At 36.9% G+C, this 14,530-nt stretch overlaps 1 protein-coding gene across 8 annotated transcripts in view; it reads right to left on the minus strand.

Moving 5' to 3' along the window:
- PDE4D (phosphodiesterase 4D) overlaps positions 1 to 14,530 on the minus strand; it is a 1,544,760-nt gene that overhangs the window by 362,643 nt on the left and 1,167,587 nt on the right. The window lies entirely within an intron of this gene.

Below are 14,530 nucleotides of genomic sequence, written 5' to 3' on the forward strand. Positions count from 1 at the left end.
TCCAAATATTTTTTCCATTGAGTAGAATGCCTTTTCGGCCTCTTGACAAAGTTATTTAAGTATAAAAGTATTTAATTTTTATCTATTTTTTCTTTCATTGTTCATGTTTTGGGTAAGGTTTAAGAAACCATCACCTACCACAAGATCTTGAAGAAGTTTCCCTACATTTTATTTTAGGAGTTTTATGATTCTAGTTTTTATATTTAGATCTTTGACTAATTTTGAGTTAAGTTTTCTATAAGATATGAGATGGTGTCCTCTTTCTTTCTTTTGGATATGGATATCCAGTTCTCCAGCACCATTTGTTGAATTGACAGTTCTGATAGACCTGGGTGGGTCTGATAGCCTTGTCAAAGATCACTTAACCATGGATGTGAGGGTGAACTCTCAGTTCAGTTCCATTGGCCAATATGCTTATCTTTATATCAGTACCATGTTCTTTTTACCACCATAGCTAACTAACATGCTTTAAAGTTGGGAAATGAGAGTCCTCCAATTTTGTTATTTTTAAAGACAGTTTTGGCCATTTGGGGCCCCTTACCTTTCCAAATAAATTTAGTAATTAGTTTTTTCATTTCTGCAAAAAAGGCTGTTGGGATTTTTATTGAGATTGCATTGAATCTGTAAATCAAATGGGTAACACTTACATCTTAATGATATTTAGTCTTCTAATCCATGAACAGGGACCATAATTTATTTGTAGTGTCTAGATACTTTTTAGCACAATAGTGTATTATAGTATGAAGTTTCTATTATACTAATAAAAGTTAGGATTACCTTTGGATGCTACTAAGTTAATGTCAAGTAATTTTTTAATGATTTCACATGGATCCAATTATTTGGATCTTATTAGCAAAATTCACTCTATATGAAAAATCCACTCTCACATTTATATTCTAAACCATTGGTGCCCAAACTGGCTTCCAGGGAACAGCATCATTAGCATCATCTTGGAGTTTGTTAGAAATACAGAATCTCAGGTCCCACCCAGACCTACTCAATCAGAACCTGCATTTTCATAAGTTTCCCAGTTGCTTTGTAAGCATTTTCAGATTTGAGAGGCACTGGCCTAAGCCACAGAACTTAGTATTTGTTTATATAAACTACTGTGATTGTTCATTTCATGCGTCAAATTGGCTAGGTTACCGGGTCCAGTTATTTGGTTAAGCAAGCACTTTCCTGATTGTTACTGAGAGTGTATTTCATAGACAGATTTGCATCTATGGGCAGTTGATTTCAACAACAGGTGATGCATCTACAATCAACAAAGGAGACTGCCATCATCAGTGAGGGGAATCTCTTCATTCAATCATCTAGAGGTTTTAAAACTAAAACTGAGCATTTCAGAAGTCAGAAAAATGAGTTCCTGCTGCTACTTCAGCCCCTAGCTTCTGCTAGGGAATTCAATGTCACCTTCATCAGAATTTCTAACTTGTGGTCTGCCCTAGAGAATTTGGACTTATCAATCCCCATAGTCATAAAAGCCAATTCCTATAATTAGTCTCTTAATATTTACATATATAAATACACAAGTGTATTTATGCACACACATATACACACACATATGTACACAAATATACATATATACATACATATATACATACACAAACACATGCATATATGTGTGTGTAATACACATTGCTGGTTCTGTTTCTCTGGAAAGCTTTGACTAACTCAAAGTTTACTTTCAGAAAAGTGAAAGTTTCTCTTCAGCTCTTGCTGCTGGGCCCATACTAGGTATAGTAAAATGACTGAAAAAAAAGAACAAAAGAAAGGTATAAAGACTTAACAACACAATGTCCTTTGTTTACTTTATTTTCCAAAACTGTATTTTGCTGTCAGATTATTCTATAAAGTATCATTTCAGAATTAGTTCCCCCACAGAGACCAGACTCTATCAAGCTGGTGGATTAATCTGTATTTAATGAATACAGGGATGCTTATCTACTTAGAGGATGATCCTTGTCTCTAGTTATTCTTCCTCCCTGAATTTGGATATTTCACGTCCTGTTATCACTACTGGCAACAGGTAGGAAAACCGGGGGATGGAAACAAGGGTAAGCCATTCTGCTTTTCCTTAGCAGTTTTGCTAAAAGATGTGATAAGTTTAAAATATTGGTTAAAATGAAGTCTATGGATTATTGTTAAATCATTTTTAGCAAACTTTATTTCACTTCAAAAATTAAGACACCAGATAATAGGTAGCTTAACAAATTATGGGAGCATTGCTTGAAAAAATTCTGTTCAGGCACATTTATCTTATTTAATCCTAAAAAACAAACTCAGTCTTTCTCCAGTGTTCAGAAAGATAAATAAATAAGCACAGTTTTGTTAAATGATACGACCTAGATTATCCTCCAGCTGTCTTTCAATTAACATTAACCTCCCTAGACTACCCTTTCAGCCATAATCACATTTATAAATCAGTAGTGTTAGTTATATTCATTATATAATGTGCTACCATCAACTCTATCCATTTCCATTTATTTACAATTTCTACATACATTAGTATCACCTCCCCCTTCTCAACCCACATTCTGTCTCCTATATACTCTATAGTTTAACGCCCTAAATTTAACTCATATCAGTGAGACCATACAATATTCATCCATTTATTTTGACTTATTTCACTTAACATAATATCCTCAAGGTTTATTGATGTTTATCATGTGCTTATCCAAAAACTTTGGTTCTAAAGATTAAATTTTCACAAGACCCTTATATCTGAGATGCTTCCTTATATTTGAGGAAACTTATACCTGTAAAACCCAAATATAATAATTTTCAGAGACTATTAAGGTAGAGAATAAGCTTTAAAAGAATAGTTTATGAATCTGTAATTTCCTGCTCAATTTCCAAATCAGAAGATCCTTATACAGAACTCTATACTTTTTTCAAATTTCATGATTTGCATTACCTGTATGGTAATAAAAATATATATATTATTTCAGGTTATGAAACACCTAGAATACATTAATACTGCCTTTTGCTCTATCTAATAGGCCACAAATTAGGGTTATAAGATTGGAACTTAAAACTTTAAGAGATAAGAACTACAGTGGTTATACAGGCTAAATTCCACAAGACAGCATCTTAAAATTAATGGTCACATTTTGACATGGTAAAAACTGAACCTGTATCACCTTACAAAGTTGAATACCAGAAATCAGATCAGTATCATCAATCACTTTATGATGAGCCTTAGATAAGGTGACATTCAAAAGAGTATTATATGTCACCAGAATTTTTGGCATTAAAAAAGCAGAAGACAGTGATGACAAAGAGGAAAAAAGCATAAGGAAAAAAAAAACTGCTAAAAATGCATGGGAAAAATCTATGAAAAAGGAGAACACATTTATTGTGTCATAACTTATACTGAATATGTATTTACTAGTGTTTTTAAACAGGTTAATTTGGTTTAGGAAAAATCTGAAGCAACTTTCCCAAGAAACAATATATGAAAGAGAAAACCTTAGTTTAAAGTGAACATTCAATATATAACTAGAACTAGAATTAGAAGATGGGAAATTAATAATGGAATAAAATATTTCATTGGTTTGGGTAACAATAATTATTGTTGAGCTGGCAAATGAATTTGAATGAAATAGCAGATAAGATCATAGATGTAAACATAATATGGGCTAAATAGAAGAAAAATTCCTTTTTCTCATAACAGGCAAAGTTTCCTACTGCAGTCACTTGTTTCACTATTGCTGGAAAAACAGGTTCTACAGATTGGGAGATCAAACTCGATAAATAAAAGGATTATGTCATTGCTATTACAAGGTAATCATTTATTAGGATGCTGTCATTGATGACCTATACTTCGGTAAGGATATGAAAAACTGATTTGGTGGCATGGAAATGGTCAATCACTTTGGAAACCTATTTGGCAGATCTAACACAAGCATATCCTAAATCCAGGAATTCCACTCCTTGGAATATATCCAACATAAATCGACACATACATTTATGTGCACATTGTTCACCAAATGACATACCCTATAATGTTCATAGCTACTCTATTCAGAGTAGCCTCAAACAGGAATACCCAAACACCCATCCACAGTAGAATAGATAAGTAAATTGGGGTGTATTCCCTTAGTGATATACTATCACAGTGAAAATGAAAAATCTACAACCACGCAAAACAATATGGATGAATCTCACAGATACTAATTTGAGTGAAAGAAGGTAAAACAAGACTTTTCTTTGTATATTTCCATTTATGTAAAGTTCAAAACAGGCAAAATAAATTTATATTTTTACAAGTCAGGATAGTGCTTATCTTTAGAAGCATAGTGACTGCAAAGGAGCATGAAGGGGTCTTTAGGGGAGCTAGTAATGTTTTTATTCTTAATCTGGGTGCTGGTTATAAGAAAACTGGCTAAGCATTTTTTTTTCCTACCTAGTTGCACATTCACACCAATTAGATGTTCCTGGATTGCTATGGGTTATAGATGAATCATTTAACAAAGAAAGGGGAGAGCCCATACCCTTTTTTTTAAACCAATACTGGGAAGATACAGATAGATAGATAGATAGATAGATAGATAGATAGATAGATAGATAGATAGATAGATAGATAGATAGATAGATAGATGACAGACACACAGATGTGCATATATATACACATATATGACACATACATGCATACACACATATATATTAAGTCATATAGGGCTAACACAACCATTATGCCTTTTTAATTCACCTTGGAACAAAAGATAGATTACTTGTCTGTTTGGGCAATAAGTTCTTTCCCTTTCTTGGCATTTCTGCAAGTCAGATCCCCCTGAAGTTTACGTTGTCTCCATCCACATGGATTTACATTTGGAAGGGTTAGGAAAGCAGCACATACAACAGAAGATGTTAAAAATTATTCTTATCTTCTTCGACAGTGAAATGTTTTCATCTTTTAGTTATCTGAGAATGGGGCAGTGATGCTTCTTTACAGAACCCACTGATGAGTGCTTTTTGTCAAGTACAGCCCAAAAATGGCAGGAGTTTTATTTTGCTATTCTCTCCCCCATAGGGACTACCCTTTCACTAGAGAATGCATTTACGTCATCAAATAAATGTGATTCTTAAACAGGACAAATGTTCCTTTTGGATGAGAACACTAGTTGTTGGAGTCAGCTAATTTTTCATTCTCTATCTATCTAAACACTGCCATTGTGTGAAAAGAAAAAAATCCTTTAAAACCAAGGATATTTTACAGAGGTAAACTTCTCTTCTCTATTTTGTTATCCTTTATAAACACATTCTGTGATTTTATTCTTTTATCCATAGCAACTTCCAATGGATAATCCACAAATCAATTAAAGACAAGTTAATAGCTGAAAGAGATCAAGCAACAAGCATTAGAAGCATAATATTTACAGGCACCATCCTAAAAATTTATGTGTCAGAGAAAAGTTTGGTCTGGCCAGCTTTCCTTCTAATGCAAGAATTTAAATTTGCACAATGACTTCTGAAAATCAAAAATTCACTACCTAATTACTTTCAGCTTATGGCATCTGTGGTGGATTGAAGTGTGTACCCAAGTTTGGACATGGTCTTGGTCTTGGTTTGCATTCTGGTAAGTGCGGGTCCATTGCAAATAAAATCTCATCAAAATGGTATATCAGTTAAGGTGTGGCCCAACTGATTCAGGTTGGGCTTTAATCTGGATTACTGGAGCCCCTTACAAGCAGAGTGAAAGTTAGGAGAGAGAAACCACGGGGAACGGCCAACAGTTGGAAATCAATGGAACTCCAGAGAAGAAAGGCAATGACATCAACATGTGCACTGCCATGTGACAGAAGAGGCAGGAACATCAAAGACTGCTGACCAGCCAGAAGATTAGGTTGCTGGAGGAAGTAAGCCTTCTGGCCTCCAAAACACTGAGCCAATAAATTCATGTTAAGCCAACCCATTGTATGGTATTTGTTCTAGCAACTAGGAAACTAAAAGAGAATCTATGTTCTGGGGGCAGACATGGAAAGATACATAAAGTAAAAGAAAAAAATAAAAAAGGTACTATCAGTGTAATAAATAATTAGAGGACACACTACTGCTATTGACTTTTAACTTGCAATTGTTATTTTTACTTTAATTTTTTTCTACATATGAAACTTTGAGGATAACATGAAATAACATAATAGAAAAGTATATTGTAAATTTGTTGTCATTATTTTTTTAACATAATAACACCTGAGGTAGACTAATACTTGTAGATAGTATTCCACCATACCAAAACACTTTCTTTAGTTATTTTCTCCTCCCTTTCTTCTCCCTCCTCTTCTGCTATAATAAGAGAGAAGCAAAGGCAAATTCACTAAGAGACTGGAATCTGATCTGACTGAGAACACAGTAATGAGATCAGCCTCCAGATGGTTCCATGGACTTGGTGCAAGTCTCAGTTTTGGACAGTCCATGTAGGACAACAAATGTACTCATGGATGTATGAAATGGATATGCTTCAATTTATATGTAAATAAATCGTCATTCTCTTTTTGAAGGCTTTCCTCACTTCCCGAAGCTGCTCCTCCATCAAGGTCCCTATTTTATTTTATTTATTTGTTAGCTTGTTTGTTCTCTGCCTTCCTCTTCTACAATGAAAGCTTTAAGGGAACAGAGACCTTGCCCATTGTGTGCCTTGCTCTTTTGCAAATAAAAGACAGATTTATTAGGTGGTATTAAAGCACCAGATATAAGTGTTGTACTGGAGCCCACGTGTAATGTCTGGTGAGAGGCAAGTGCTGAATTTTTAGGAGCACTTACAAGTCAGTTGTCAAATGCAGCCACTGTTAAAAATTAGATTATATAATCTTACTATTAAATAAATTATATTAAAATGAATGGTAATATAGAAAATATCATTTCCTAATATTTCAACTACATTTAAGTGTTATCTATGCTCTTGAGGTCATTTATGTCTACTATATCTGCATGGTGGAAACTACACATCTCTTCCCCACTCCATATGCAGTGATGTCACCTTTGCAGCTTTGCATGGGATGTGGTAGGGGTACTTTTTGCTATGGGAATCAGAAAATACTAAAAGCAAGGTTTTTTATTGTTATTTCATGGAGCATCAACATTTACCAGCATACCACTGACCAAGCATTTAATAGGCATTCAACAACTAGTCTCTAAATGAGTGAATCAATGTTTTTTATGTCCTGATTACATTTGAGTTATTTTGTTCATGGCCACAATAATCTTTACTTTTATACAGTTTATTCCTTTAGCCCAATCTTATCTTCTTTAGTTTCACTCCAAAGCCTGAATTTTGGAATGTGGCTTAAATATTTGTTGCTCTCGAAATGTTTGTCTTTTGCATTTAACTGACTTAATATAATCAAAGTAATATGTAATTACTCTGTTCACAAATCCACCTAGTCTCAAACATTTTAGTCATTCCTTCCAAATTTACACTATTACAGGTATAAAATGATGTAATTTGACTAGTTTAAAAGTGCCATATTATCCTTTCTTGCCAATGGAATTTTCTTTTGCTTCTCCTTCAAAGTAACTCTGGGCGTTCATACTCAGTCTTACTGACAGTCAGAATCCTCTTTCTTAACCATTATTGTGCCAGATGAAAAAAAGCTCTTCAGTTGCAGTTCAAAAGTAGAAAAAATGCAAGTTATGAGAGGGTATAGCCAAGGTCAGAGGTGGGTATTTGGCTGGGAAAAGAGCATGATAGGGTGGTGGGATCTCTAGAACAAGGAGTAGCAAAATAAGGTGTATGGAAGTAAATGCTTCTTCTTTTGTAAGAAGTTGTCCTTATTTGAAAAGTCTTATTTGGGTCACTCAGTTAAGGTACCATCCCTTACCTTAAAAATACTCAACTTCATGATATAATGACAAAATACAGTGGTTAAAAATCATAAAACTAACATTATGAGAATGAATAATAAATACTAATTCTACTACCTAGTAATCACAAATATTCATATCCTTTATATTTCCAAAAAATGATACAGTTTTTAAGCATGTGTGGTTCTCATATTGACTATCAGTAACACCACAAGGGTAATTGTGTTATAATACATCCTCAGCAGTGGGGAAGGCCTTTTATTCTTTTATCAACTTGATTGTTGCATCTTGTGACAACCCCTATTTGGCAGTATTTTAGGCTGATCATAGCCCACAGGTTACCTTATAGTGTCAGTACTTTTATAATAACAGCACAGAGTGTTAAGTCTGTCTGCAGCTCTCCTTGTGGTCTTGGTAGACTTGCTGCTTGCTCTCTGTAGGTTTCACCAACTGTATGTATTTCCCTCTCTATCTCTGTTTCAGGTCTACACAGCTAGTGTACTGATTCTTGTGAATGTTGGGGATGTGGCTTTCATTTAATTTATGAAAACTCAGCTAACACTTTTTTGCAAAAGTGCTGTTTACAAATAGTCCCTACAAAAACCTTATTTTAGCTGCGGTAGGGAGGAATTGCTAGACTTGGAGGTAAAATATCTGTGCTTGGTTTTACCTGGAAGAGCCTTTCTGTAACTCCGAAGGCTGTACTTCCATGGGTTGCTACCTAATTCTGACTCTTATACCCTACCCTGACTACAAGAAATGGGCCCCAAACCATTCCCCCTATTTCTGAAGGCACTGAATTAGGTAGGATATGTACTGAAGTGAGGGAGGTGGTACATTGGAGCAAAGATTTGCAAAGAATCATAAGTAGCCATGGGTTCTAGCTCTAGATCTGCAAGCTCAATCTGTATGACCTCAAGATCTCTCTAGCTCTTCAGATTCTTCATCTGTAAAATAATCGGGTTTGAGCAAATGAACTCTCAGATCTCTTCAACTCTGGCTTTGTGTTCCCATGAATGTGGCAAAAGGAAGCAGAATGCCCCACACTTGTCGGGGGCTTGAAAACTAACATTTGCTGGCAGATTCAGTCATGTGCATGAAGCATCTACTATGTGCCAGGCACTCTTCAAGGCCTTAGAAATACAGAGGTGGGGAAGAGGTCCCTGCCAGGTGAAGTTTCCATTCCAGCATCAGTAGGAGCTAACATGTAATTTAGTGTGCTCTCTGTGCCAGGTCCTGTTCTTGACTAACAATCCTCACAACACCCCATTTTACAGACAGGAAAACTTAGGCACATGAAGTTAAGTAACTTGCCTAACATCACAGAGCTGTAAATGACTGCTGAAATTTGAACCTCTGCACTGTGGCTCTGGGGCAAGCCCTCTTTACCACTACTCTACACTATTGTTGGAGGCTGTTTTTATATGCACGTTGCTTATAAGAGAACTGTTGATCGGTCAGCCGCATGGCATTATTCTGTAATTAATAGTGTGTTCTCAATACTGAATGTTAACCCCTAAAAGTATCTGAGCAAAGAAGAATCACATAATTGGTGAAATGATAAGGGAACCCTGGAAAATGCTATAAAAGAGGTGATAGGCAAGCCTACTTTTATATACCTTGTTTCCTTTTCTCTGCGCAATAGCCCTTTGAAGTAGGCATTTTTGTTTTCCTGTTACAGACACGTTTGTGGGGGTTAGGGAAATTGCCGAGGTGAGAAAGCAGCCGAGTCAGCTACAAACTTTGGTCTGCTTGGCTCTAAAGCCAAAGCCCTCTGACAATATCATGCTACCTTTCCCCGCAAAGAGCAACGATTGTAAATATTATCGTTATTCTCAGGTATAAACGCTGCCTATAAGGTTTTTTTTTTTTCCCACTTACCATTTAGCCAACATAACTCACAATTTGGAATATCATTAAAAAGTCCAGTTTAACACGCATGGCAATGCCAAGAGAATTAATAGGTATGGCCCAGGAGGAAGTTGACGTCTCTGGCTTAGAGACTCCTCTGGCTCCTCCGCACAGCTGGCCAACGAGCAACGTTTTGGCAGTAAAATACAACCACATGAGCAATGTTTTTGGCCAGATGCAATGAGCCAGATGGAAGCCCATGAAGCAAAACCCAGGGAGAGGACAGAAGCCACGTGACACCACTGACTACTCTCCCTTTTTTTAAACTTAAGAAACACTTTTTAAAATTTTTTTTTCCTGAACGCTAAACACTTTTTAAAATGTTTTTAATTTTTCCGAATGCTACTTTAAGACACTATCAACTAGTTTAGAGGACAGTTTAGATATTATTTAATTAATTTTAATTGATTACTAATCCCTATTGTCCTATATCAAATTATAAGTTTTCTTTCTTCAGAGAAAGATTCTGCGTTGAAGAGACGAAGACAGTAAACCTATTAGAATTACACCTCTCCTTAGCGAATTCCTCATGTGGTCTTAAGGGGAGCAGGTCAGGAAACCGGAGGGGAGGGAGCAACTGTTTAGGAAGCAGACTCCAGGACTGACTGGCAGGCTTCATACTCCGCCCACCTCCCTTTACTCATCAGTAAACGTGGGCAAGTTTAGTTAACTCTGTCTAGTTATGCCATCTGTAAAATAGAAGGAATAACAGCTCCACTTCCTGAGGCTGGTTTGAGGATTAAACAAAACAATGCTTGGATAGCACTGTGAGCACTGCCTGGCACAGAGGAAGTGCCAATAATATTAGCTCTTACTGTTCTTACTTTGGACTTTCTCACCATGTATGTCTGTGGTCACGGGTCCCTGAATCTCAAATTCTTCTTCTATTATTTGGTGGTAATTGTACCTGCCTTCTCTACTAACTCTGAAGATTTAGATGAGAAAAGATTACCTAAGATGTAGAGTACTAAAACAAGAGTTACCGCACCTGTTACATCCCAACAGGATTTGAATGTTCAAATGCAACAGGAAAAGATGAGAATGTTTTCATCACCATCGATCTAGTTAATCTCTTAGAGTGATATATATTCTAAAAGTCAGCTTCTTTGGCTTTTGTTAAATAAAATCTGGGTTCCTCCTGCCCCCTCCCCTTCCTTGTCTCTCCTTCCATCGTTGTATTCGCTGGCTGTTTTTCATCCTGGTGTTTTTAATCAATGGTGGCATTCATTTTCCTGCTGAAAACTTGGACCCTGGCCAGCGTTTTCCAATGAGCACCATGAAGATTGATTTGAAAATGACTGATATGATACTGCTTCCATTTTAACTGGTCTTTGCTCATCATTAGTACAAAACCCCCAGGTCAGAATCACAGATTTGAGCAAGTTACTTTCTAGAGCACAGGAGATGATTCAAGCTATATAGGGCTTCTTGTTTTAGCATAGATCGCTTCAGATTTTTCATGGCCTGAATATTGTGGTGCTCTTTTTTTTTTTTCTCCACCTGATTGCTAAACCCTTCTTCCTTCTACCGTTCAGTCTATTTCGTACAAAACAACTTACTTGTTAGCTCTTCTACCAGAGGTACAAGGATGCACACGTGTTCAAGTGATCACCTATGAGATCATGCTGACTCTGCTAAAATACTGGGGGAGGGAAAGAGGTAGAAACTATCAACAAAAATGAGATTTGGATATTTTTCTGGGAATTTCGATGAGTAATTTCCACAGTCCTTCTCTACTGGCATAAGAGGCAAAAAACCTAGACACAATCGACTATCTTTGGTTTTCAAGATGCCTTTGGAATCATCTCGCCCTATGTTGAATTTCATCCTAGACAGCTTTATTTTCACAGCCCCCCTTCCTATGGCGTCCATTTAATGCTCCTTTCATCATCTCATTTTAAGACAGAAAGCAGAAAGTTTAGTACTTTGCTCTTATTGGAAGACAGGGCCATCTTAGGTGAGTAATTTTCTATTCAACATTTCCTTGAATATGATTTTGATTTAAATAAATCAACATTAAAATAACAAAACTTCCTAGTTTTCTCTCATGGGGTTCTCAAAGTCCATGAGCTTACCACGAGTCTTAGCTCCACAATTCTCTCTTTGCTTCCCAGATAATTTTCTTCCATGTTTGTGTTAGCTACTGTTGTTATACCACAACATGAATTTACACACATTATTTTCTTAAATCTAACTTGAGCACAGCATTCACCACCCGATCCTCTAAAAATAGATATGAAAGGTGGGGCTCTAAAGTGATGAGACTGATCTTTAAATAAGTACACCACGATCTAGTGTGACAAATCAGTGCCTTGCCCTTCAAATTAGTACTTGTCTTTGTAAGCAGTGCCCTAATGCCATGCTGAGCCCTTTACACAAAATGTGGTTGACACTGAATTCCAGGTCCACAGACAGAAAGGAACCTCTTTACTATGTCATCCTCTTTCTCTCTTCCTCTCTCTCCTTTCCGTCTCTCCTTCTGCATTGAATGGAAGTATGTGGCTTAATAAGCCATATATTAATCAAAAGTGGCATTTAAAAACTACCCACAAAGAATAAAAATTTGTGACCTCTGAAAAACTTCTTTCAAGTCTATTTTGAGCATTGTATAACTGCCCAAGATGGTATTTCTCAGAGATCAACACTCATCAAACATATATGACTCACTCAAACAAATCAGACTCAGCTGAATTTCACATATCCCAGACTCGATTTTTCCTTCAGGGACTGAAAACAATATCAAAGAAAAATATTTCCACTTAAAGCTAAGTTTACCACCAATATCATGCCTCAATATCCATTCAATATTCAAGGGTAAAAATGATGGCACTACACTGGGTGCTTTGAGGATTTTAAAGAGTAGAGAAGATTGTTTTTAGGCAAACAGTCCAATGAGGGAGAAGTCCAATGAAGACATATTGCCTAATGCTCAGTTCTTTCAGTTGCTTCAATAGTGAAATCATATCCAAAGCTTCTCAAAGGTCAGAATTGGTCTAAGCCACGTTCATGTTTCAAGGACCATGTATATTAAAAAAAAAAAACTAAGAGGTTAGAAAAGGGATTGCCTGCTGAGACCTTGACCTCAACATTGAGGTTCCAGTTGGGACTCTTTTCCTGGGCCAAGAGGAGGCCTTGGATATTCCAAACGGCTTCACCATTGACCCCCACCATTGGTAAGGTCCAAAAGCATCTGGGGACCCCTCCCCTTAGCATTAGCAAGGGAAGAAATACTTTTTTTTGCTCCCTCCCCCCTCCCCCCCGGTTGTCTGTTCTCTGTGTCTATTTGCTGCGTCTTATTTCTTTGTCCGCTTCTGTTGTTGTCAGCGGCATGGGAATCTGTGTCTCTTTTCGTTGAGTCATCTTGTTGTGTCAGCTCTCCGTGTGTGCGGCGCCATTCTTAGGCAGGCTGCACTTTCTTTCACACTGGGCAGCTCTCCTTACAGGGTGCACTCCTTGCGCATGGGGCTCCCCTACATAGGGGACACCCCTGCGTGGCAGGGCACTCCTTGAGCGCATCAGCACTGCGCGTGGGCCAGCTGCACACGGGTCAAGGAGGCCCGGGGTTTGAACCGCGGACCTCCCATGTGGTAGACGGATGCCCTAACCACTGGGCCAAGTCCGTTTCCCAAGGAGCACTTAATAGCTTAAAAGGTGACCACACAAGGCAAAGCCAGCTCTCTCTGCCTAGAGGAGCCTGCTTCAAATCTCGGTGTGTATTTCTGTTCCTTCTCTCCCATTTCTCAGAAAGCTCTGTTCTTTTCCCCATTTCTCAATAAATTCTCTTTACTGGCCTAAAAATATAATAAAGGATTGCAAAATTATGGGAATATTTTAAATGCTTATTCTAAATAGTTTAAAGCTTTTAACTCCAAAAAAATGCTACGCAATGAAACCATGGTATTCATACGATAATTATGGAATTTATGTGTGTGTGTGTGTGCATATATGTGAGTGTGCACATCTATACATATACTAATTCATGGTAAATGTGAAGTCTGATAAAAGTTTAAGGTTCTGTGGCTTTTTTTTTTTTCCATTTGTGTCAGTGTATTGCTTTGGCTGAATGCAAAGTCACTTTTGGAAAAGTGACAGTTCTCTAGAAATATGAGACCTGGACAGCCTCTAGCTTTCTAATCCTTCCACTCTACTCTTGACCTGTGATAGGCCCAGATCATATCAACAAGATGGTGATGCCAATAAAGAGGACATGGGGTGATATCAAATGAGAAAGAGAGCAGTAGGATGCTTCATCAAATAGTCATTAATGGCATTCCTATTGTATGTAAGGCATACAGAAGATATGCCCAGTCTCTGCCCTTAAAGAACTGACGGTCGCACTAAGGAGTTACAATAAGCTCCGCAGAAAAGTGAAGACAGTACATATAAATAAATAAATTAGCTATTACATGGGCATCAATATTCAAATGAAAAGCAAATAGACAAAAAAATGAAGAGGAGATTGGCCCAAGGATGGTTTTTAGGGGTATCACCCTCACCTGTTAAACTTGTAATAAACAGCCTTACTAAAATTATAAACACTGGACATTCAAATACATGGATAACTTTTCCTTAGACACTTTCATGCTTGTTGTACTATGGAAAGGATCAGAACTCAACCAAAGGAAAAATGAAAATTTCTTGGGCAGATTGAAGAGTCAACTTTCATCATTTATATGCTAATCATACAGTAGAGCTTAAATCTTGAGATTTCTGGAATTCTTTAGTCTATCAAGCTATTACTTTAACTCTACCCAGCAGTTAGATATTCATGATATTTAGGCACTTGTCACTGGATCTGAGTCATGAGGAGAGT

The sequence above is a fragment of the Dasypus novemcinctus genome, chromosome 2 (assembly GCF_030445035.2).
Source record: "Dasypus novemcinctus isolate mDasNov1 chromosome 2, mDasNov1.1.hap2, whole genome shotgun sequence".
Classification (NCBI taxonomy): domain Eukaryota; kingdom Metazoa; phylum Chordata; class Mammalia; order Cingulata; family Dasypodidae; genus Dasypus; species Dasypus novemcinctus.